This window comes from Apostichopus japonicus, chromosome 14 (assembly GCF_037975245.1).
Source record: "Apostichopus japonicus isolate 1M-3 chromosome 14, ASM3797524v1, whole genome shotgun sequence".
NCBI classification, from domain to species: domain Eukaryota; kingdom Metazoa; phylum Echinodermata; class Holothuroidea; order Aspidochirotida; family Stichopodidae; genus Apostichopus; species Apostichopus japonicus.
This window is the reverse complement of record NC_092574.1, coordinates 19,074,426-19,096,472: the sequence shown is the minus strand read 5'-3', so window position 1 is coordinate 19,096,472 and position 22,047 is coordinate 19,074,426. Positions and strand designations below refer to the sequence as shown.

Sequence of the window (22,047 nt, the reverse complement as noted above, 5' to 3'; positions counted from 1 at the left end):
AAAATAGGCCTATGGTATCAGAAGCTGTTACTTTTAGACATTATGTCTTAGCTCCTGAAGAACAAAAAAAGGCCATCTGGTTTCCCTTCTCTTGTTTCATATATTTTTGGACAAGGATATTCTTGTCACAAAAAGCTGCACGCACAACACAAGTGGAAGAAACAGAACGAATTCAGTGCTATAAACTGTTTAATTTTTCATAATAATCGTTGATGCAGTAGCATACAGTTGTTTATCCGATAAAATAGATGGCAGCATCCATGTATATGGGTTAGAGCCGGCTATATACGGCTCTAGTATATGGGTAGTTCAGTGGTGTGTACGAAACCATAGAAAATTGAACATAGAAATTGATTGAGCATATATTGGGTAATACAAACAACAAGTTACGAATCATTGAGGTGGGTCATATGAAGGGCACTCCTATTTTGTATAGCTCATTTGTAGTTTGCATATTTGTAGAAGGCTAACTGTTGTGTTTTGTTATGTATGATAAGATGATAAGATGCAAACTAGAACAACTGAATTTGCATGCAAATACATGTTATTGTAGTGCACAGTGAAGATACATTTAAATGAATTTTAAGTTGTAATTTTTGCTGGCTTAAATTTATTGGACAAGAATGAAAGTAGGTTTTCTGATAGCAAGCCAATACCAGAAATGCAAAGATGCGTCGTGTTCCCTTGCTTTCCCTTGTTTTTTTTGGCAAATATTTCATGAACCACTCACAGAGTACAACTTGATCAACTCTGACAAAACTCTTGGGATAAATTTACTTGCAATGCAAAGGGATATTTCAATTAGTTCACAACAATGAAATTCTGTTATGAAGTTCACATTACAAGGTTATGGCCATTAGGCCTACAAGGTTTTCACTATTTAACCCTTCTTGATACCCAATACAATCAATATAGTCCATCTACTCAAAAGGCCCAACCCTTACATCATGTATAGAATCAATTCAAGCAGACATTATGAAGCTATGGGCATTACAGTTTTCACTAACAACATCAATTGGAACCATCTAGTCAATATACCCAACGTACATACTAACTATGAAAACAATCCAAGTTATTTTGACTAAGTTATCGATGTTACAAGGTTTTGACTTTGACCTTTGATCTCTTAACATAATCAATAGGGACCATGTTCTCAATGTGCCCAATCTACATACCAACTATGAAAACAATTCAAGCTACTTCGGGTAAGTTATCACTCTTACAAGGGTTTCACTATATGACCTCTTTTGACCTTAAACACAATCAATCTTTAGCGTAGTGAGGGTTTGTGGCGCCCGGGGCAAGAAACCAAATTGGCACCCGTTCTAATATTGGCGCCCCTTCTAATTGTTTTGCTCGAAAATTTGCGCCCGTTATGGCAAAAAACCCACATTTTTGGTGCGGGAGAAACTGAAAACCTTTTTTTGCTTTTCGCCCTTTTCAAAAGGCATTTTGGGGTGCAAGAGAAACTGCAGACATTTCTTTTTTGCTTTTTGCCCCTGCTGATTTCGATTTGCCGTCCCCTAGAGGTCGCACCTGGGGAAACTCCCCCATAGCTACGCTACTGCAATCAATAGGAATCATCTGCTCAATATGCCCAACCTACATTCCAACTATGAAAACAATCCAAGTTGGGAGTGCCAAGATATCGCTGCTACAAGGGGGTGTCACACACACATCAACAAGGGCAAGAGGAAGTTTGGGCTACTTCAAAGAATGCATACATTTGAAATGTGGTTTTCAGTTGGTTGATTTGTTGAGTGCTGGTTCGATTTAGATTTGGATGAGGTTTTACAGTCCAGTTTCTAATTCATTGGTTTAAGTTGAGGCAGCGACAGCCTTTTTTCCAGTTGTCGTTTACTGGCTTGTTTTCCCTACTCGATTGCTTATGCCGAGCACCAAGTACAATGGAAGTAGGTTCTATTTTTAATGTCTTTGGTAGGACACGAACAGGATTCGAATCCCTGGTTGGAAACATTTCAGTGTTTGATATTATGCAGATCAAATATTGCAGTACAGGTAGCCCAAACACATGAACTCTACAAACATAAAGGTAGGAGAATGGCATGTACTGTTACTTCATGTACAATTTGTTACTCAAATTGACAAATTCCCAAAAAGAGAAGTATGGAGTGACATGTGATATGAGATTCAAATTAAATTTTGAACATGGTTTTTAGTAGGCTGATAAATTGAATATTTCTGGATGCATTGCATTATTGCAAAATTTGTCACACCACTTTTAATGAGGTTTGCTGCTGAGGTTCCCCGTGACAAGTATTTACATTCCATAAGTTTCTCAGTTGGTATAAGGTTGGCATAAGTCATTTACTGGTCCACACCAAAGCATAAATTGACAGTGAATTGTTGTTTTCCAAAAGTCTTTATTTCTCAGGTAGAGTAGCAAGTGTTTTTGTTAGCAAAGAACTATGAAATACTAAGAAAACAAGAAAACCAAAGATAAAATACAAGGTTGAATGAAGATGGCATAAGATCCCTTACTGTTTGATAAGGAAGTATCATAAACAAGGATACATCATGACTGTTTGGAGTTGATTAAATTTACAAAGTAAATTTCTATATTGCAAAATCTTTATTGTTTGATTTCTTCTGGTCTACAATGATCTTTGGTCTCTTAAAATACCAATATAGTGCATAGCCTATAGCTCTCAGGCTCAATGTTCAGATTAACTGTAAAGAATCCAAACTAACATTGCCCATTTACTGATATTGCAGGGTGTTTTCTATTTAACTAGTCTCTCCCCCTCCAAAAAAGAAAAAAAGACGTCATTTCTGATGAACATCTATTCAATTGTCCTAACCTGTATTACACATTTGAAATGAATCTGAGCTAGCATTGGTAAGTTATAGGTTTCACTCTTTGCAAATGACCTCTGTCTTGTTGATTAATAGGTAGGTAGATGAGGTTTTGCGGTCCAGGTTTTAACTCGGTTTAAGTTGGGCCAGTGTTGATTAATAGGATTCATTAACCCAATATACATACCAATTGTGAAAACAATCTTAGTTTTAACTAAATGACCCATGTTGACCCCACTTATCTAGAATATGATATTGACATCCTTGATCTAATATGATTATTAGGTAATTATAATGTACCTGGTAGGACTAACCAACCTACCAATTATGAATTGTCCAAAGTTACCAAAAGTGTTGATCTGAAAATGACCTCCTATACAATTAATAAGGTTCATTTAAATTACTCCATAGTGCCAAATAAAAAGACAATCTGTATTACTATTGGTGAGGTTTTGCTGTTAAAGGGCAGGTGTGAACCACCCACACATGTACACACATGGTTGCATAGATTCGTTCAGCAAAGGAATAAAACATGTTTATTAGTGGGTCTACCTATACTTCATGACATAATGCACCTTTAGTCATCTCTATTAGTGCAGGTGTGAAGAAAATTAGGCTCCTGGGTGCAATATTATCACCTTTTAAAAGATTTTACATTCAGCCCTGCCTACTCAACATTCAATAATCCTTATGAAATTACCATCAAAATCAAACGTACATATCTAGTGCCATGTTAATGTAACTAACTTTTTTCCATTTTAGATATGAGCAGGTTGGCACACACTTAGGGGTACATAACAAAGGTGAGCCAGATCAGTTTTGTAATATATTTATAAAGCTTACAAAAAAAAACACACTGAATTTATATCAGGAAGACACTGGAAGCTGCTGAGGAAAGAGTTTGCCAAATCTGAAAAGAATTTTTGAACTTAGCTAGCCTGAAAAGTGTGTATTCACTATTGATACAATACCTTTGATATACTATCCTTAAGTGACTGTATAGACTCTTTTTGAAATGGCAAAGAATCAAAATGGAAGAAAATGGAATGCATTACAAATGATGTAGTTTTAGTTTTCAAAATATGATTAAATCAAATGTGTACTGCTGTACTAAACAAGTGATCACACTAGCAATGATGATAACAGATGGATAAGGCAGGAACAGTCAAATACTTAACACTATGTAGAAAACAAATTAAATAACTTCATCATGTCATTCATACTTCACAATACCAGAATACAGCACCCTTTCCTCGGTAAAAAAGTATAACATCATAAATATGGAAATACAAGTCTCTGGTGTAACAAAATAAATGCCAAACATCGCATGAAATATAAAGGAAGGCACACTAAACAAAAGGAACATGGTATTTTGTCACTTACTTATGAAGCAACCTATAAAGTCTCTTATACTGTATGAAATCACTTACTACTTTTATTATGAAGATCACCTATGATTATTTTTTATATCAGCCTCAGATGTAAAGGTTACACAAAGATAATTGAAGAGTGCACTTTTGTACATAATAATTATTACAAGTTACATATCTGCTAGTTACAAAAGTAATGTCATGTGTGGCAAAGTTCTTTTCTCCAATACTGTAATCCTGAAATTGATTTCTTTGTATCCTGCTCCTCTTTAATGTTGGTTTTGCTAAAGGTATAGATGTCCATGGTGAAAGGCAACTTTTTTTTACTGTTACACTCCAAAAGCATAAAAGAAATATCTTTCAAATGGTAATGTCACTTACTTATGAAGCAACCTATAAACCAGGATTTTGGTCATATATCAACACATTTCCTGGTTATTTTTTATCACAAAATTATTTTGAAATTTGTCTTTTACTGTTTAATTTGACCTGAAAAAGGTCAACATAACTGCAGATGAAAGTCAAATTTCAAACATTTCTCTGGTCCAAATGACCAGGAGATGTGTTGGGCAATGTGATCTAAATCCTGGTTAAATAATTACACAATTGTGCTTTTAGAGTGTATGAAGTGAACTATCAACAGTGTGATATTCTATATGTTACACATTATTAAACATGTCATTAATCACGATACAGGTAATATCATTGTTGCCAAGATTTTGGGCATGATTTGGTTTCATTTTTTTAGGTAATCAATATAAATCATGAAATGTAATGTTCATGGTAAGTCAAAGTTCCTGTTAGGGATTTGCTCATCCTACTCAGAATCACTATCCAAGTTGGTGACATTTTGAATCACACAGGTGATTGCTTCGTTGTCCTTGACAGTCATTTGAGCAGTGAAGGGCAAAAGAGTTGAAAGAACTGCTTGCCAGTCATCCTCGTCAGTGTTAAGCATTGTCTTTAGTATGTTGACATTTATAGTGACTGTCTCATCATCTGCAAGTAACAGCTGAATGCTGTTCTCTTCCTCGTTGTATGCAACTACTTCTTTAGTTAGTGTTTCAGTAGGTGGCTCAGTTTTCTGTTGCATGAAAGGGAAAGATAATGATAGTTCCATTAAAGGAAGCATGAAATATGACAACAAATATGGATATCAATCGTGTTTACAAAGCTTCCATGGCAAGTTTTGATGTTGGTGACAGGTGCATAGCCACAAATTTGCTAAGGGAGAGGCAAAGCCTGTAAGCAAAGTATCTAGGCACAGCACCACGATAGGTTGATGAGGATTGTAAAAGAAAACTTTGGCTGAAAATGTCTCCTACATTGCTGGAATTGGCACCTCCTAGGCCTTAAAACTGCATGTAAACATTTTCTGTTTTGAAATAGGTTCTAAAAATTGAGTAATGTCACATATGCAGGACGAGTGAGTGTGGGACAAATGACCGAAATACGGGCCGATCCGTAAAATACTGGTCACTGAGGCTCTAGCATCTAAGCAAGGTCTAACTTTATTAGAGATGATACAGGCTAATCCTAGGATACAATGTGTAGCAACTGTAGTTAGTGGTCGAAAGATTGACTTCAATAATTTTAACCATTGAAAACAAAACAAGTAGTTCAAAGATTAAAACAATCTCTATTGTAGTTTTTCGTTATGTTTATACACATGCCTGGAAGGAGTGTAGCACTGTAGGCTGCTGTATTAGTTGTATTTTCAAATTCTAAGAGAATGTGCAACTTTATCCAAGCAATTAAATATAGGCTGTAGAACTTCACACATAAAAATAGGGGAATTGCTAGTGTTAGGAACATGATTTGAACAAAACAGAGGCCCCTATAAATTTTTATTAAGTTACCTTCACAGATAGTGGTACAGCCATTCAGAGGTTAGGGGAAAATGACCTGTCAGTGGCACATTGATATACCATATGACATTGTGTTGCTGTACTATTCATTTTGCTCTGAGTTTTGTTCCTTTCTACCCCTCAGGTATGTTCTTTTTACTTTATTGTACTTATTACTCTTATCTTTAATAGTTAAAGGATCTAACTGATGTATTCTTATTATTATTCATGGTAACATTCAATAGAAATGTCAAGATATTGAAGTGCACCTTTTTATCAATGCTAGTAGTTTTATATGTTATAGCCTTAAGCTGTATGTTACCTGTATGGTACATTGTTATTTGATATGGTGAAGCCACTGCAGCTACGCCCAGGAACGATGTGGTTCCATGGTGTCAAATTACTTAGCAGGTATAACCTGTGCTGCATAGGCTAATTAGATGGATTGTTCTATTGGAAGAGGGGTTGATTAAAGTAGCTACACAGCAAGCTGCATAGGGTAGACCCCCTACAGAGGTCTGGGTGCACAGGATTGGTGGAATTGTTTAGGTTACCATGGCAATCCTATACCAGGTAGAGATATTGTTCTTATTAGCTGTATACTGCCTGTGCGCGTGATTTTTTTTCCCAGGATGGTTGTGGGTAATTAACATAAAGGAGGCGTGTCTCAATCAGTGCTAATGTGCAGTAGGCCTACTTTAGGAAAGTTTGGTATGACCATATGCACTGTACTATACTGCTATTGTTACAAATACCGTACCATCACACAACAACTTGGATATCGCGCGCATGCACTGTACTAGCCTAGCCTTTATGACGTATTATAAGGCTAGTGCGAATCACACGTACGTCGACTGGATATGGGCATCGGTTTTTGTTAGTTCCTAGTCCTAGTTCGCTCACTTACTCACCCTCGTAAAAGTTACAAACTAGTAATAGGCCAGTAGTAATACTGTAGTCTATAGGTGGTACCAAATTTCGTGACCCCTACAAGACACACGTACGGCAGACCATATCATCTACGTATTACGGACTTGTGCACAGAATCAATACACCCACGCAGGGCCAAGGCCAGGGAGTTTGGTCCTCTCAAGCTTGTGCCATGGATATCCCTACCTGTACAAGACACACGTACGGCAGACCACATCATCTACGTGATACTATACTTAAATGCGATCAAACCATGCCTGCTCCAAACCCTGTCTGGTTTGTATACACTGTACAGGAATGCATTGAACACGCCTACTTTATGTTAATTACCCACAACCATCCTGGGAAAAAAAATCACGCTGCCTGTGCAGTGGTAGTGTGTGGGTACAACTATATTGAAACCTTTGTTTAATAATAAGTCGTAAGCTAGCTCCCTAGTTCATGCAGGGAAATGTTGCTAGTCTAGGGGTGCACAGAGGATTAAGATGTTAGAATAAATATTAGCACTTCTGTGTGCAGCTGTGTGGGTCATGTCAGTTAGTTTGGTGGATATGTTTGTTGGTCTATGCGTGAGTGCGTTTATCTGTAGACTGATTAGGTTTATCTGTTATCAATAAATTCATGATGTTGCACTGAGGTTGATATGATATAACAGAGAGCTGTAAAGGACAATTATGTTCTAGATTAAAGGGTTGTAAATACACATTGATATACCATATGACATTGTGTTGCTGTACTATTCATTTTGCTCTGAGTTTTGTTCCTTTCTACCCCTCAGGTGGCCTATATATTGGCTCATACCTAGGTCACCCGAATCCCCGGGGTAACACTAGTGTTATATAAATATTAGAAAAAAATGGTCAAGAGAGAGGTGTTGCTTTGTTCACCACCTCTTTGTCTACATGTCTGGGTTGGTGATGTTTGATCTGAATGTATTGATATTGAAATGTGATTTTTGCCGAAAATACCCAGAACCTAAAATATCAATACATATATGCACATGATTGTATGGAATACAATTTTAGTAACCATTGGACATGTTTAACATGAACTGTACAGAGTTTTGTATTCATGCTAAATGAGATTTTTTTATCAATAATAAAAATGTTTTAGATTTGATTTTACAGAAACTTTTTGCAAATGGGTTCAATTGTGTTCTCAAATTTATTATGAATTCCAATTTATAGTGTTGACACTAATGTGATTTATTTAATAAATTTCTGCAATGATTTCAAAATTATATGTTTCTGATATTTCGTTGGTCCTCAAAATAGTATAGTGCTTTTGTTTGGTGTGCTTGAACATTAAACCCAATACAAATGCCTCTATAAAGCTAGACAATTGCAGGTGTCAATTGGAGCTTATGTGAACTCACATGAGCACTAACTTCGTAATTTTATAACAGTAAAAGTGACTGTGTTTCCTGTCCTGTGTGTAGAATGGGTATGAGACTAAATTGCTTGATTCACATCAACTTTTCTCTTAAATAAAAGTAGAGTAAAATATGTAATACCTTGATAACTGTTCTACTAGTGGTAGAAAGTTGGTTTTCACCCTTGTAGCTTTGGACAACTACATTTTGCACCGAGATGAAATCTCCCGACTGTACTGGTGCTGCTGAATCTTTTCTCCACAGTGCAATCTTAACTTTGGATTCCCTATCCTTGAGTACAATAGTCCGCACTGGAACCTGTTCTCCTCGCACATGTACTTGTTTAGGTACCTCATCCCGTTTGTAGGAAACATTTTAAAAACATTTTAACTATGCAAAAAATGCAGAAAGACATCCTGTTTGTAGGAAAGATTTTAAAAACATTTTAACGAAGCCAAAAATGCAAAAACTTGTTGTGATTCCTGACCTATTGAATCCCATCATAATTTTTTTGGTTCTTTGCCAAAGTCTCAAGGAACCTACAATCATGATGGTGACGTGTATGCATTTGCGAATGTGTGTGACACTATCCCTTAATTTGGCAAACTCAATAGTGTCAACTTCACTGAATCTGAATCTTGGTATGTAGATTCCCATAATAAGTGGATGAACCCTATTAATTGTAGTGAAGGTGAAAGGTTATATGAGGTCAACAGATCAAACATTGAAAACATTGTAATGAGTGTTAATTGACAATGCAAATTCAGGATGCTTTTATGTGGTAGGAGTGGAATTTTTAAGCGTTGCTTTCAAGGTCGAACATTTTTTCAAGTCAATAGGGGAAAAGAACTGAAAACCTTGTAATAACTTGTTAGTGGCAACTTTGATGAATACCAAACTTGATATCATCAATTTGGGATTTTCAAGAAAAAGACAAGGAACCATGAAATGATGTCCACAACTTGACCTCTATGAACAACATTTTACATCTAACACAATCAATATGCTACATCTACTCAATAAAGCCAAATAAAAAAGGCAAAGTTTTATGAAAAGAATCTGAGCTTAATGATCTCAGATGATGTCTAATGTCAACTTTCTGTATAAAGTTCATCTCCCAATGGGTAATGCCATGAGGTTGGGGCATAAAGTGTGAAATAAGTGTCAAATTTGAAAAATATGTAAATTGCTCTAAATTAGGTCAAGTGACACCTTAAGAAGATCTGTTTTTTTTGAAGATAGCTGTTTCCACAAATAAAATTAAAAAATTCATACACAAATGGTATTCACAAAATACCGATACAATACAGATACTGTGTCCTCATATCCGATGATCCCAATAATTTAATAAACAAGAGCCGAGGGCTACGTGATTCCTTGCCATCTAACTTTAAGCCTTTCCTGAATTTAATGCATGATTCTGTTGGCAAATACTGTGCAATCAATTCTTAAGACTTCTTGACAATATCACCATGTTAATCAATGGCATGAACCATCTCCTACTGAATCCATCAAAGTAAACTTGAAGAAAATCGGACTTACGATTAAATAAATATTAGCATTTGAAGGATTTTACATAAAGCCCCGCCCACTCATTAATATGCATGACATTATCACCAAAAACAATAGGCTGCGGGTAGTCTAAGTCCCATGACCAATCCATATACCAAGTACGAGGTCAATCAGAGTTAACCTCCTTGAGATATCATGATTACGAGCTAATACTAACAAAATCGTTGTTAGTCCCACCCACTGATGAATATTACTGAGATCAAATTATATGGATATCTACCATCCCCTACTGACTCCATCACAGCAAGTTTGAAGAAAATCGGACTTACGGTTGCAGAGATATTGACATTTGAAGGATTTTACATTAAGCCCCGCCCACTCATTAATATGCATGACATCATCACCAAAAACAATAGGCTCCGGGTACTCACCATGACCAATCCACATACCAAGTATCAGCTCAATCAAAGTTAACCATCTCGAGATATCGCGATTACAAGCTAATACCAGTTAACAAAATCGCTGTTAGCCCCGCACATTCATGAATATTAATGAGATCAAATTTCATATAGTACATGGATATGTACCATTCCTTACCGACTCCATCACAGTAAGAAAATCAGACTTACGGTTGCGAAGATATTGACATTTAAAGGATTTTACTTTAAGCCCCGCCTGCTCATTAATATGCATGACATCATCACAAAAAACACTAGGCTCCAAGTTCTCCCCATGATGGATCTACATACCAATTATGAGCTCAATCAGAGTTAACCTACTTGAGATATCGTGATTATGACCTAAGACTAACAAAATTGCTCTTAGCCCCGCTGACTCATGAATATTAATGAGATCAAATTACATATTAGTACATGGATATGTACAATCCTCTACTGACTCCATCACAGCAAGTTTGAAGAAAATCGGACTTACGGTGGCCGAGATACTAACATTTGAAGCATTTTACATTAAGCCCCTCCCACTCATTAATATGCATGACAACATCACCAAAAACAATAGGCTCCGAGTTCTCACCATGATGGATCTACATACCAAGAATGAGCACCTGAAACGACAAGATAATTGAGGAAATCGTATTGGCTAAACTGATAATTAAGGAAGCAGTATTGGCTGAACCGATAATTGTAGAACAGTTTTGGGTGGAAAAATACTTGGGGAAACAATCATTGAAAAAAGAATAAAACGAAATAATAATTCAGACAACAACTTTAAGAATCAGCAATATCAAACAATTCAATCATTAAACTGGGGGCCAATCAAAAGTAGGCCTATACCTAATCTGAAAAAAAGTAGTTAATACCGGTAAGCCAATCTAGGTAGGCTATGCTGAATGAAAAAAGGACCATTTAAAGAGTACTATAACGAAACAACTGTTATAAATTGGAACCTGGTAATATTTAAAATTAAATATTTAATTTGCCTTGTTAGAGGCTACTGAAATAGTGAATACTATCTGCAGCACATGCCTACACAGTTAGTTACGAATTAAGGCTGTAGTACAACCCTTTACATATATACACGAGTTGTACAACGACTAAACCGAGTACCCCTATCAGTGTCAGTTTAATACTATGTAACTGTTCGGACTGCAACTTGTTGTAGAATAGGCCTACTGTTCTAAGGTAGGCTACCGATATGTACGCCAACAAAGCCTAACGTTAGGCATCAAAGAATTAAGAAACTAGCCTAGGCCCCCTAAATTTGTTCAAAGTATACGGAACAACAGTTCTTATCGTCCAACCTGTTGTACTCTAGGCATGATACTAACTATTCATAAAAGAATAATTATATAATTCACCTTTACTTGTCTCCAATTCTGCCATCCGTGATGTCTGCAATCTGTAACACCAGTTCATTCAAACGTACACTTCTCGACGTACAACCGCGTAAGCACGTACACGATATGCACGTAGGCCAATACTGTAGTCAGTCACACAAGGTCCGTGGACGCGGCCCATGCACGTACATAACATACACAACAGTACTTTCTTCCCAGGGCAATAATTACAAGATGACGAAACTCAGTTCTCGAGATCAGTCACACCTTGATCTTGCGGATTAATTTGCAATAGTATCGACTTTGGCTTTTGAATATGTTTCATATCCAACATGCTTTAATGAATGTTAGTTATGTTTATTGAATAATTCGTTGAATTCTTGTAGAATTTGTTATTTCTTGCATAGTTTTTTGTACTAGTATGAATCTCCTGGAGCACTACTTTTTGTTTACGCGCAAAATCGGACAGTTATCCGCCCCAGCAAACAAAGATTTGCAAATTTGGAAAAGTGTGTTTTTCCAGCGCGGCGGACTTGTGAAATTGAAATCTGTTTAGAGCGCCAATGTGTATGTACACAAAGCATCCAGTTAAACAATATCTGAAACCAGCCCTGCAGGTTGATCAGTCAGGCAACAAATGCCAATATTGTAGTGCGCATGCGCACTACAATAATTATATACTTAGTTAAAGTTCACATTAAAGTGTTTGTTTCTTTCTTCATTTTCGGTTCATACCGGGAAACGGATAGATGGCAAATAACGCCCACTTGATACAATACAATACGATAGAAGAATATAGCATTCAACTTGTGCACAGTAATTCGTTACCTTGTTGTATTAGCATTGTCATGTTGAATTACGTTTCAAGTAGTATAAGTCACCTAGCTAGTGACAGATGCCGCCATTTGCAAATCCAGACGTAATGGTTATTCATAATCTTCCATCCCTTTGGTGAATACACATCATACTTTCATCACTCTCATTTCGTAAGTATATCTTGTTAAAATTATTATGTAATATATTAAACCATATAGTCAATTAAAAGAGTCATAATTTACTCTTCGAAGGGTCCAAAATCATCATAAGCCTAATCTCTTTCGAACAGTGATCGCAGTCTAGGCTCCTCAAATGCGAATTCTATATGAGTTAGCTGTTATAGCAGACGCGTATAACCAGCCCTTGTGCTTTTTGGGGCACTGCAGAGACGCATTATTTCCTCAGCCTGTTTATAAACAGAGCAACTAAGTTTAATTAACGACAGTAATGACTTTCCATGACGTCATCATAATTCTCCCCCACCCCACCCACCCGTTCTGGCGTAGGCTTATTGAAGAATTAACAATTTGGGCCAAATTGAGTTAAAATCGATTGAGCCGCGTCAGAAGTTTTAAAGCACTCTTTCATTTTATATACTAGATATTACAGACTGGTTTTTGACGAATGTCCACATAAGCTTCATTCTCGTTTTTACTTACCGACGAATACTACATTCGTCTTTATAACCCCTCAGTAACAAAACCTGTCTACACTAGCGTTATGGGTTTTAACATTATCATTGACGTATATATAAATCTTGACCGACTATATCAATTAGGAGACGCGAGATCGCTTCTCGGCCTTCTGGCTAAGATCATGTGTAGCATTATATTCCTCTTGTAGGGGAATCGATGATCACACATTCACAGTCTCGATGCGAGGGGACTGGGGTTGAGAGCGGACCAGTCGGTTCGTTGGTTGGTGTTTCAAACCCAGGTTCTTTGCTGGGTGACTATTCTTAAAAAAGTAGGCCTATACCGTCAGTTGGAGCAGTTTGTGAATTCGGCCACATAGGAGGGGGGGGGGCGGGCTCACATTTCACCACTTCAGTGTGAACGTAAACAGTCTAATAAACCAATACCTGTATTATGATAAGTTACAACATACAAGCTCTTTTCCGTTTAGACTTGCTCCAGTCTTCAGTTTTGATATGAAGAAACATTAAACATGTAACATCTCCCTAATGAAATATGATTACCTTATAGTCGCAGTTTGCACGTTGCTCATCACAGGCATCACTTAGACGTAGACCAGTAATGCTGTTTGGATTTCATGCTTTTCCTATAGTAATGTAGCCCATATCACAACTACCTCAATCTGGCCTATTTATCCCATGTAGCTATTAACATAACGGAAATGCGCCATGTTTATATACCTACCTGTTCAAGGTCACAGTCTTTTCACATGAAAATTTAGAAGAAAGTGGAACTGTTTTCTATATTCAGTATTCAATAATAGTACGACGGCATCCAGTTAGTGCTGGTACTCAAAATGACTGATAGGCAAAACATGAGTTGAAATTTGGATTGAAATACTTATGAATAAAGTCTTTGTAGAAATGTAGCGAAACAGTGAAGTCAATAAGTTAAAAATCCTTAGACCCTGTTTCTCAAAACTCTTTTTATTCATATTTGTCATTACGCCACAACGGGGGCGAATTATTAAGCATGCATTTAATGTACTTTTGCAATTTTTGGTCATCTCTCACAAGTCATTTTAGTTATCGCAAGACAAGTCATTTTAGTTATCGCAAGACTAGTCAAGTCAGAAATCATATCATTTTATTACAGGTCAAGTTACAGGCCACACATAACAGCAACTTATAACGCTATACTACAGATGTAGGCCTAAAGAAAATTAACGGCAACACATTCGTCTTTTGTCATCTCCGTTGTGCTTGTGACGTCATATCACACTCAATTACAGTACTGACTTAATGTAAAAGAGGAAGCGTAAACACATTGCGTTCTCAATGTGACATATATGAATTTATGAACCGTCTTGTCAGATGCTTTACTGTCTTCGCAAACTAGTGTATATGTGTTCTGACGAGGGAGGGGATCAGAGAGGGAACATCCTGGGGGCCCTGGATTATAAGAGAGCCCGTGGAAATATGGGATAAAGGGGGCAAGGAGGAGGTAACCATGCATAGGGTTAAACAATAATGAGGGGTGGACTAAACCATTTTTGGAGGTGGGGTCAAAACTCATTTAACATATTATTGACGAAACATATATGTTTGCAACCAGCATGTCTATGTTATTAGTTTATTATTCGTCGGTTTATAAAACGCATATTCCGATCTATAGTATAGGTCTGCAATCAGCACTTAAACCTTTACCACTCGGTCCAATTTTACTTTTCTTATGCCTATATCTTCACACCCTGGAGACCTGCCTGCCACCCCAGTTTGTAACCACATATCAGCAGTTCTGATGTAAAGGGGCTGGGCTTTGCCTATAGAAGGATGGAATTTGGGTTGGCGGTGACAGCGTATAGTTTCTTCGTTTTTATTTCTTTCTCTCTTTTTTTTAACTAGGTTTGAAACAGATGTTTCACACTGGTGACTCCTCAGCTTATTAGAAAATTCTACCAAGTTATCATTTGGACACAACGATTGAAGTATCTCCCTAAAAAGTTCCTCCCACCTCTGAAAACAGAATCCTGTCCAGTCCAACTCATCATGGCATTTGTCTATGAAGCCGACAGAGGTATAACGCCTTACGGCAACAACAGTGAACGCAAGGCAGCAGAACAAATCATATCGGAATTGAACATTACTGAATTTGAAAACAATGCAATGCGGGGTACAATTATTCAACAGACATATGGTAAAGTGACGGTAAGAGTAGATTTACAAGGCACCTACACTCGAAATAATGTCACATATGCTAACGTACAAGTGCAAATCGGGAATCGATCAATAGCAGGAGCAGAATTTCGCACGCAAGTGATGTACTGCAACCGGATCAATGAAAGACTGCTAGAAAGCTTGCGTCAGGAAAAGTTTCTGACATTGGACGAGTAGAAGAGAAATGACACCTACCAGCAGGAAGAGATAAAGATGGTGATTACTATCAAGTCTGTAATTAAAAACATGTTTCACTTCATAACAACATCACATTAAAGTATGTACCTCAAGTTGTTATTATTACCAAGCTAAACTTGCTTTATTTTCAAAAGAACTTATTATACTCAGATATTAATAAGTGTTCAATTAAATAATGAAATATCTTTATATATGAAATGCTGCGAGGGTTGCCGATAGAAGTATCACTATGATCACCATTACACTGCCTAGCGTGTTTCGAGGAATAACAAATGACCTTGGAACAATTGGAGGGCGTTTACATGTATTTCTTTGCACTTTTTGCTTTCTTATTTTATTTTATTTCTTGTTTTTGGTCGGGGTTTAAAATTGAATACAAAAATTGTCAACACATCATCTTAGTTGATAATACTTAATAAATTTCTATTTTTAAAAATATGAAACAATATATGTATAAATGTACCTCAAGTTGTTATTATTAACAAGCTAAACTTGCTCTGTTTTCAAAGGTACTTATTATCCTCAGATATTAATAATCACTTTTCAATTGGATAATTAAATATCTTTATATATGAAATGCTCCGAGGGTTGCCGATAGAAGTATCACTATGATCACTATTTCACTTCCTAGCATGTTTGATGGCATAACTAATGATCTTGGAACAATTGGAGGGCGTTTCCATTTATTTAATCCTTTGAACTGCTTGCTTTCTGATTTTTTCTTCTTGTTTTTGGTCGGGATGTTAAAATGAATAAAAAAAAATTGCCAACACATAATCTTAGTTGATAATACTTTATGAATGATTATTAAAAAAACTGTGAAACAATATAAACAGGGGCAAAGCCATGCATATTTCTGGTGGTGGTGGTGGGGGGGGGGGCAACGGGGGTAGGCATAAAGACAGGGAAAGCCCCCAATGGCTGACAATATTACATAATATCCTTGTATTCAGCCCATAAATGACACGTATCTGCGGCACACCATAACAGTAGTAAAATCTTCAACATCGATTCACAACCTGTCAACTATAGCACCATGCATTTTGCATCTTAGCACCCTGTACTTTACCAAACCTTCTCCAATGGGACGGGTCGGGTCGCCCTCCCCCTTTCACCCTTCGCAGCATAATACCTTAGCCCTTCCAGAACAAAATTTGTGGTTTCGCCTCTGAATCAAAAATGAATGTTAGAGAGAAACGGTATTCTTTGCTTTAGAATCAAATTACTTTTCCGATCTCGATTAAATTTTTTACAGCTTACAAGGTTTTGAAGGTATTTTCATTAAACTATAAAAAGACTTGATCTTTCGCATTCTTCCTAAAAAGATGTTCAAGCAAATTTAATACTTTGTAAAAATAAACATGTTACAGAGCCAAACTGGAGTTTTCTGTTCTGTTTTTCCCCTATCTCTTAAAACATAAAGCCCCAATTTAATTACGTTATAAAGTTACATATGAATGACTTCCAGTCAGTAGGCCTTCCTGGGGCATCCACATACAAAATATGAACTGTCAGCCAAGTTTGGTGAATTCACCCACACCATCACGATTGCTAAACAATGAAAGAGAAGGAGCCAAAGTTTAAGTTTGAATTCCTCTATATTTATTGTCTCCAAAAAATATATGTAAGTCTGTTTGTATAAACATTCATTTTTTATTATTGGCAGGTATATCGTAGAATGTGCACACAAAAAAATCTGATTTTGTGCAAAATGAGCATTGTAGAAAATTATGCTGTATAAAAATCTTCGATTTTAGGCGAGCATCAACAAGAATAATGAGAACATTCAGCGAGGGGTTATAGGGAAGTCGGCATGCGTGCTGCATAGAAAACGAATTGTTTCCAACAGCTTTATAAAGGACCAGCAATCTTGTGGCACCCTTGTTCCAGTTTTTCTTGAAACAATTTCCCAGCGACAAGGTTAAGCCCAATCTGATTAGTGTGTTGTACCCCACACGAGTTACAAGCTTCAAGCCATTGTTCTAACTTCATACTCCTTCTGAAGAATTGTCACCCAAAATAGAACCTGGCCTTGAAAACCAAACAACTTGATACACTCCAAAACCCAGTCCCTGTTACATGAAGACTATAACCGTATAATCATGCCCATGTCGCTTCAACCCAGTCTCCATTACATCAAGAATGCCGGTATATAACCTATGATCATGTCCATGTCGCTTCAACCCAGTCCCCATTACATCAAGACTTTAACCGTATGACCATGCCCATGTCGCTTCAACCCAGTCGCCATTACATCAAGACTATAACCGTATGACCATGCCCATGTCGCTTCAACCCAGACCCCATTACATCAAGGCTATAACCGTACGACCATGCCCATGTCGCTTCAACCCAGTCCCCATTACATCAAGACTATAACCTATATGATCATGTCCCTGTCGCTTCAACCCAGTCCCCATTACATCAAGACTATATAACCTATGATCATACCCATGTCGCTTCAACTGAGTCCCCATTACATCAAGACTTTAACCGTATGACCATGCCCATGTCGCTTCAACCCAGTCTCCATTACATCAAGACTTTAACCGTATGACCATGCCCATGTCGCTTCAACCCAGTCCCCATTACATCAAGACTATAACCTATGATCATGCCAATGTCGCTTCAACCCAGTCCCCATTACATCAAGACTTTAACCGTATGACCATGCCCATGTCGCTTCAACCCAGTCCCCATTACATCAAGACTATAACCGTATGATCATGCCCATGTCGCTTCAACCCAGTCCCCATTACATCAAGACTATAACCTATGATCATGTCCCTGTCGCTTCAACTGAGTCCCCATTACATCAGGACTATAACCTATGATCATGTCCCTGTCGCTTCAACCCAGTCCCCATTACATCAAGACTATAACCTATGATCATGTCCCTGTCGCTTCAACTGAGTCCCCATTACATCAGGACTATAACCTATGATCATGCACATGTCGCTTCAACCCAGTCCCCATTACATCAAGACTATAACCGTATATATGATCATGTCCATGTCGCTTCAACCCACTCCTTACGTATAAACTGTATTATTTATATTTGTGCATTTTTTCTTCTTCTTTTCTTCCAGGGAGTCTCCTACTTTGTCTTTTTAAGACTTTATAGGAGACTTCCTTTTATCATTGTACACAATTGGCGATAAAACAAACAAATGAATTAAACCCAGTCTCCATTACACCTCATCAAGACTATAACCGTATGATCATGCCCATGTAGCTTCAACCCAGTCCCTATTACATCAAGAGGTGGGTCATATGAGGGGCACTTCTATATTGTATAGCTTATTTGTAGTTTGCATTTTTAAAGAAGGCTAATTGTTGTGTTTTGTTATGTAAAATAATATGCAAATTTTGTACTGGGGTAAAGTTCACATTTAAGTGTTTGTTCCTCCTTACATTTTCGTTTCATACCGGGAAATGGATAGATGGTTTCATATTGCAAATAACGCGCACTTGTGCACAGTCATTCGTTTCCTTGTTGTATTAGCATTGTCATGTTGTATTACGTTTCAAGTAGTATAAGTCACCTAGCTAATGACAGATGTCGCCATTTGCAAATCCAAACGTAATGGTTCTTCACGTTTTTTCATATCTTTTGTGAATACACATCAAACTTTTATCACTCTCATTTCGTAAGTATTTCTGGTTGAAATAATCATGTAATGTATTAAACTTTATTATTAATTAAAAGAGTCATAATTTACTCTTCGAAGGGTCCAAAATCATCATAGGCCTAATCTCTTTCGAACAGTGATTGCAGTCTTCTCCTCAAATGCGAATTCTACCAAAGTTAGCTCTTTTAGCAGGCGCGTAGTTTTTTTTTAGTTACCGCAAGACTAGTCAAGTCAGAATTCGTTTCATTTTATTACAGGTCAAGTCACAGGTCACACATAACAGCAACTTATAACGCTATACTACAGATGCAGGCGTAACGAAAAATAACGGCTGCATATTCGTCTTTTGTCATCCCCGTTTTGCTTGTGGCGTCATATCACTCTCAATTATTACAGTACTGACTTAATGTAAAAGAGGAAGCGTAAACACATTGCGTTCTCAATGTGACAAATAGCCAATGAATTTATGAACCGTCTTGTCAGATGCTTTACTGTCTTTGCAAACTAGTGTATATGTTACTATACTTACTCCTGGGGGCCCTGTACTATACGAGGGCCCGTGGAAATATGGGATATAGGGGGCAAGGAGGAGGTAACCATGCATAGGGGTAACACAAAAATATGGGATGGACTAAACATTTCTTGGAAGTGGGGTGGTCAAAACTCTTTTATTGACGGAACATTTGTTTGCAACCAGCATGTCTATATGTGATTAGTTATTATTCATTGATCTCACAAACTGAAGTAAAAGATGGTTTCCAAAACGAATATTCCGATATAAAGTATAAGCCTGCAATCAGCACTTAAACCTTTACCACTCGGTCCAATTTTACTTTTCTTATGCCTATATCTTCACACCCCCTGGAGACCTGCCTGCCACCCCAGGATGTAACCACAAATCAGCAGTTCTGATGTAAAGGGGATGGAATTTGGTTTGGCAGTGACAGCGTAGTTTCTTCGTTTTTATTTCTATCTCTCTTTTTTTACTAGGTTTGTAACACAGATGTTTCACACTGGTGACTCTTTATAACTCTTCAGCTGATAAGAAAACTCTACAAAGTTATCATTTGGACACAACGATTCAAGTATCTCCCTAAAAAGTTCCTCCTACCTCTGAAAACAGAATCCTGTCCAGTCCAAACTCATCATGGCAGTTTTCGATGAAGCCGACAGAGGTATAACGCCTTACGGCAACAACAGTGAACGCAAGGCAGCAAAACAAATCATATCGGAATTGAACATTACTGAATTTGAAAACAATGCAAGGCAGCGTACAATTATTCAACAGACATATGGTAAAGTGACGGTAAGAGTAGATTTACAAGGCACCTACACTCGAAATAATGTCACATATGCTAACGTACAAGTGCAAATCGGGAATCGATCAATAGCAGGAGCAGAATTTCGCACGCAAGTGATGTACTGCAACCGGATCAATGAAAGACTGCTAGAAAGCTTGCGTCAGGAAAAGTTTCTGACATTGGACGAGTAGAAGAGAAATGACACCTACCAGCAGGAAGAGATAAAGATGGTGATTACTATCAAGTCTGTAATTAAAAACATGTTTCACTTCATAACAACATCACATTAAAGTATGTACCTCAAGTTGTTATTATTACCAAGCTAAACTTGCTTTATTTTCAAAAGAACTTATTATACTCAGATATTAATAAGTGTTCAATTAAATAATGAAATATCTTTATATATGAAATGCTGCGAGGGTTGCCGATAGAAGTATCACTATGATCACCATTACACTGCCTAGCGTGTTTCGAGGAATAACAAATGACCTTGGAACAATTGGAGGGCGTTTACATGTATTTCTTTGCACTTTTTGCTTTCTTATTTTATTTTATTTCTTGTTTTTGGTCGGGGTTTAAAATTGAATACAAAAATTGTCAACACATCATCTTAGTTGATAATACTTAATAAATTTCTATTTTTAAAAATATGAAACAATATAAACAGGGGCGAAGCCATTCATAATCTAGGGAGGGGAGGTGGGAAGGCATAAAGACAGGGAGAGACCCCCCATGGCAGACAATATTACAAGATATCTTTGTGTTCAGCCCATAAATGACACGTATCTGCGGTACACCATAACATTAGTAAATTCACAACCTGTAAACTATAGCACCATGCATTTTGCATCTTAGCACCCTCTACTTTACCAAGCCTTCTCGAATGGGACGGGTCGCCCCTCCCCCTTCACCCTTCCCCCTTGACAGCATAATACCTTAGCCCTTCCAGAACAAAAGTTGTGGTTTCGCCTCTGAACCAAAAATGAATGTTAGAGAGAAACGGTATTCTTTGCCTTAGAATGAAGTTACTTTTCCAATCTCGATTACATTTTTTACAGCTTATAAGGTTTTGAAGATATTTTCATTAAACTATTAAAAGACTTGATCTTTCACATTCTTCCTAAAAAAGATGTTCAAGCAAATTTAATACTTTGTGAAAATAAACATGTTACAGAGCCAAACTGGAGTTTTCTGTTCTTTCCCCCTTTCCCTTAAAGCATAAAGCCCCAATTTAATTACGTTATAAAGTTACATATGAATGACTTCCAGTAAGTATAGGCCTTTCTGGGTCATCCACATACAAAATAAGAAATGTCAGCTAAGTTTGGTGAATTGACAGCAAAACACATATACACCACACCATCACGATTGTTAAACAATGAAAGAGAAGGAGCCAAAGTTTAAGTTTGAATTCCTCTATATTTATTGTCTCAAAAAAAAATGTAAATCTGTTTGTATAAACATTCATTTTTTATTATTGGCAGGTATAACATAGAATGCGCACACAAAAAAGTCGGATTTTGTGCATAGTGAGCATTGTAGAAAATTATGCTGTATCAAAATCTTTGACTTTAGGCGAGCATCAACAAGAAAAATGAGAACA

The 22,047-nt window shown here is 37.1% G+C and overlaps 2 long non-coding RNA genes across 3 annotated transcripts; one reads left to right on the top strand and one right to left on the bottom strand.

Moving 5' to 3' along the window:
• Positions 1–256: 256 nt before the first annotated feature.
• Positions 257–12,261, bottom strand: LOC139980141 (uncharacterized). 2 transcript variants are annotated; one of them, XR_011797459.1, is made up of 3 exons: positions 11,668–12,261; positions 8,478–10,914; positions 257–5,271 (listed from the first exon to the last, which is right to left on the bottom strand). It is a non-coding gene; the product is annotated as an uncharacterized lncRNA (long non-coding RNA). The 2 variants fall into 2 exon arrangements; XR_011797460.1 differs by having other exon boundaries at positions 319–5,271; positions 8,478–8,752; positions 11,668–12,106.
• A 135-nt stretch (positions 12,262–12,396) lies between these two features.
• On the top strand, positions 12,397–21,371 carry LOC139980139 (uncharacterized). Its single transcript, XR_011797457.1, has 3 exons — positions 12,397–12,632; positions 15,002–19,161; positions 20,134–21,371. It is a non-coding gene; the product is annotated as an uncharacterized lncRNA (long non-coding RNA).
• The last annotated feature ends 676 nt before the right edge of the window (positions 21,372–22,047 follow it).